At 45.5% G+C, this 4,906-nt stretch overlaps 1 non-coding gene across 1 annotated transcript; it reads left to right on the top strand.

Moving 5' to 3' along the window:
• Positions 1–3,865: 3,865 nt before the first annotated feature.
• LOC117797536 lies at positions 3,866–3,969 on the top strand. Its single transcript, XR_004622551.1, has one exon. It is a non-coding gene; the product is annotated as a U6 spliceosomal RNA (small nuclear RNA).
• The last annotated feature ends 937 nt before the right edge of the window (positions 3,970–4,906 follow it).

Consider the following 4,906-nt stretch of genomic DNA (forward strand, 5'->3'; position numbering starts at 1 on the left):
ATCCTCTAAGTTTTATATCTCAGTGATTGTCTTTTTCAGTTTTAAAATACCCATTTTGTGCTTCTTTATATTCTCGAATTCTCATTTGTTTCTATTTTATATGTGCTATTTCATTTTTAAGTGTATTCATAACTGCTTGCTGAAGCATTTTTATCACAGCAGCTTTAAGATATTACATTTCTGCCATCTCAGTGTTGGCAACTGTTATAGGTTGAATTGTACCCTTGAAACACAAAGATGTGTTGATGTCCCCATCCCCTATTACCTGTAAATGTGTCCTTATTTGGAAATAGGGTCTTTGAAGATGCAGTTAAAATGAGGTTATTAGGCTGGGTCCTAATGAAATATGGCTGGTATCTTTATAAAAGGAGGTAACTTTGGACGCAGACACAGGGGGAATGCTATGTGATAACAGAGAAAGAGATTGGAATGATACCAACGTGAGCCAAGGAATTGACAGCCACTCCAGAAGCTAGGGAGAGGCCAGGAAGGATTCTCCCCTAAGGGCTTCAGAAGGTGCATAGCCCTGTGAACACCTTGAATCTCAATTTTGGACTCCTAGGCTCCGGAACTGTGAGACAACAAACTCCTGTTGTTTTTAAGCCACTCAATTTGTACTACTATGTTATGGCAGCCCTGGGACACTAAGACAGCATCTTTTCATCTTTTCCATCAGTTTGAGATCTTCATGATCCTTGGTATGATGACTGACTTTCAGGTGAAACCTCGACACTTGGGGTATTATGTTGTGAGACTCCCTATCGTATTTAAACCTTCTGTTTTAGCCGACTTCCTGTGACACTCTCCTGTCAGAGGAAAGAGGAGATGCTGCCATGTTACTGCCGGGTGGTGGGGAAAATCCAGGTGACCTCCCGGGCCTCCTTTCCAAACACCCAGGAGGGGCTGCTGGGTGGGGCTGGGAGTTCTAGCTCCCCACTCGGGCTCTACTGATCCCTCCCTGGATGGGAGGTGTAGGGGCCTTGTTACTGGTCTCCACATGGGTTCTACTGACACCGTGAGGGGAAGTGGTCCTGTTACTGAGGGGCAGTGCTGAGTGTCCTGACTCTCCTCCAAGCCTCTTCTGATGCCACTGAGGCAGGAGGTTTGGGATGGCTCTTTACAACCTTGTGAGGGTGGAAATCGAGGCTCCTCCCTTGGCCTTTGCTGGTGTAAGTGGGGATGGTGCCACGATTTTTCTGTAGTGCTTGGCTGGAGAAAAGCAGTTATTGTCTAAATGTTTTCTGTCATTCTTGGCTGTTTCTTTTCTGGTCTTTGGCTAAAGAGAGCAAGCTTTTTCTTGGGCCTTTTTTCCCGCCTGCACTCGCTGGCGGTTCCAGCTTGCAGGCCTCCGCACTTCGGGGTTACCACTTCCTGCAGCTGCAAGCGTATGGTACATGATGCCGAAAGAAACCCAGGGAATTCACCACCATATTGTTCCTTGCATCCGGAAGATCCCTAAACGATCTACCTTGTTCTCTCCACCCTTCACAGTCTTCGTATGCTTTCTTGTTTACATTAGTTTGTTTGTTTATTCATTTATTTATGTATTTAATCTCTACACCCAACGTGGGCTTGAACTCAAGACCCAGAGAGCAAGAGCAGCATGCTCTTCCAACGGAGCCAGCCAGGTGCCCCGTATGTTTGTTTCATATAAAATGTCAAGGGATTTTAGTTGTACTGCATCAGAGAAATAGCAGAAACTATGTGTATTTCCATCTTCCAGAGAGCAGAAGTCCTAGACTTCTTTTTAAAATAATTAATTCGAACAATATAGGCCGAAGGTAAAAATACTTCCCCACTCTCAGTCTCCTTCAGAATCAAGAAAATGGGCAGCCTCGGGGCTTCAGGATGCCTGTCTAAGGACATATTAGCCTTGGCTTTACTATCCCGCACTCGGTTGGGAAACCCCAAATACACATCTGTCAAAGAGTGTTTTGTGCTGCTTATGTTCGTTCTTATTCATCAGTTTTTTTCAAACTAAGCTCCACGGAGCACCTTCCTTGGGGTCACCTTGAGAGGCTTAATAAAAAATGCATTCAGACCTGCTGAATCAGAGCCCAGGATTGGAGCATTGGAACCTATATTTTAACAAGCATCCCTTGTCCCCAAGAGATCCTGAGGTGCCCAAATATTTGAGAACCACGGATCTAAGCCAGTGATAAAATTGCTGCAACAGACCGGGCTGGGGATGAAGCCTTACAGTACGCCTGGACGCTATCCTTTGGGAGCTATTACTCATTCATCAGGGCCCTCTGGGCAGACTGGATCAACCGTCCCTAATCCGCCTCGTTGGCCTCACGGCCAGTCACTGTTGTGCTTCTTTGCACAAATAATATCTTGAAAGTCCTCAGCCAGTGTTGTGCCAGATTTCGCTTGCTCTCGATCTACCGCAGCTGCCCTGACCTATCATTCTAGTAACTATCAGAGGGGCGCCTGGGTGGCACAGCAGTTGAGCGTCTGCCTTCGGCTCAGGGCATGATCCCGGTGTTACGGGATTGAGCCCCACATCGGGCTCCTCTGCTATGAGCCTGCTTCTTCCTCTCCCACTCCCCCTGCTTGTGTTCCCTCTCGCTGGCTGTCTCTATCTCTGTCAAATAAATAAATAAAATCTTTAAAAAAAAACCTATCAGAGATAATGAAACTAGTCTGATGGGATTTGTTCTCAGGGAAATCATACTGGGTCCAGTGAGCAGACATGCTTGAAAAAGAATCCATTTCAGATTGTCTCCCGGAATCAACATCAAGCTGACTGATCTGTCCACTTCCACTTGCACTTCTTTCCTGTTTTGAAACCCAGGATTGCATCCACCTCTCTTCTAGAGACTTCTAGCACCTCTCCTACTCTCCACATTGATGAAAACAAAAGTATCCCCAAGAGTGGTTTAAAGGTCTCATTTGCAGGCACTCCCAATGCTCCAAGAGATGTCATTTGTCTAGAACAAAGACTTGAACCTGATTAAAGCCATGAAATACTTTTTTTAAAAAGATTTTATTTATTTATTTGAGAGAGAGAGAGACAGAGAGAGCATGCGAACAAGGGGAGGGGCAGAGGGAGAGGGAGACTCCCCACTGAGCTCGGAGCCCGAGGAGCCTGAGGACCCCGGGACCATGTCCTGAATGGAAGTCAGATGCTTAACCACCGACTGAGCCATCCGGGCNAGGGAGACTCCCCACTGAGCTCGGAGCCCGAGGAGCCTGAGGACCCCGGGACCATGTCCTGAATGGAAGTCAGATGCTTAACCGACTGAGCCATCCGGGCACCCAGCAATGAAATATTCTTAAAAACCATTTTAACCACTTTATCCATCCTGGACTTTTCTTTCTTTTTTTTAAAAAAAAGATTTTATTTATTTATTTGACACAGAGAGAGACAGAGAGAGCACAAGCAGGGGGATCAGCAGTCAGAGGGAGAGGGAGAAGCAGGCTCCCCGCTGAGCAGGGAGCCTGATGCAGGGCTCAACCTGGGATCATGACCCAGGGCGCCTGGACTTTTCTTTATTTAGCACTGTTTGATCTAGATTGTTACTCTTCCAAGTGTGGTTGGAGGACCAACTGCATCAACATCATCTGGGAACTTGTTAGAAATGCAAATTCTTGGGCCCCACCCAGACCTACCAAATCAGAATCTCCATTTTATTTCTAAGATTTTATTTATTTGACAGAGAGAGAGAGTGAGAGAGCACAAGCTGGGGGAGCGAGAGAGGGAGAACCAGGCTTCCCGCTGAGCAAGGAGGCCGATGTGGGGCTTGATCCCAGGACCCTGAGATCATGACCTGAGCTGAAGGCAGACCCTTCACCGACTGAGCCACCCAGGCANTGCTTCACCGACTGAGCCACCCAGGCGCCCCCAGAATCTCCATTTTAAGTGCTCGCTTTGGCAGCACATATACTGAAATTGGGAACAACACAGAGATTAGCATGGCTTGCTACAAGGATGACACACAAATTCATGAAGTGTTCCATATTTTTTTTAAAAAAGAATCTCCAACTTAACAAAATCCTGAGGTGATGCATATGCGTGCTTAAATTTGAAGAGCAATGGGCTAGACTTTTCAGTATGAAATTTTCTCCTTGACAGAAAATACAGGTACCAAGTGAAAGCAGAGACGTTCTGGTCTGTCTTTATCGTTCATCACTATGTCATGGTCACTTGTCTGCTTTTCTCGATTGTCTTCTTGCTCTTGACATAACTTATAAAAAGCTCTTCATGTTGCCCTTACTATGTGGTGCTAAGTCTTCTGAACACTGTTCATGCAGGTCTATGCCAGCCTCCTGCGTTTATCATTGGCTTTATGTGTTCCTTTCCAAATTTAACCTGCTAAGAACTGAAGGTAAGTGATGTTTCTTCATCAAGAATCTACAAGGCACAATAATCCCCTGTATAGAAAAATCTGTTGGAGTCCAGGCAATAGACCAATCAGAAGGAGTTGCTGTATTTCTCTTTCTGCATAAACCCTCAAGCTATCCTAGATTATCAAAAGAGTCCTTAAGACTGGCCCCTGGAGGATCTTGTTATTTATTCCAGAAAGGGAGACCAGTCCACCCTCTTACACTGTTGGTGGGAATGCAAGCTGGTACAGCCACTCTGGAAAACAGTATGGAGGTTCCTCAAGAAGTTAAAAATAGAGCTACCCTATGACCCAGCAAGTGCACTACTAAGTATTTACCCCAAAGATATAAGTGTAATGATCCGAAGGGGCACCTGCACCCCGATGTTTATAGCGGCAATGTCCACGAGAGCCAAACTATGGAAAGAGCCCAGATGTCCATCGAGAAATGAACGGGTAAAGAAGATGTGGTATGTATATACAATGGAATATTATTCATCCATCAAAAAAAAAAGAAATCTGGCCATTTGCAATGATGTGGATGGAACTAGAGAGTATTATGTTAAGTGAAATAAGTC

The sequence above is a fragment of the Ailuropoda melanoleuca genome, chromosome X (assembly GCF_002007445.2).
Source record: "Ailuropoda melanoleuca isolate Jingjing chromosome X, ASM200744v2, whole genome shotgun sequence".
Taxonomy (NCBI): Eukaryota; Metazoa; Chordata; class Mammalia; order Carnivora; family Ursidae; genus Ailuropoda; species Ailuropoda melanoleuca.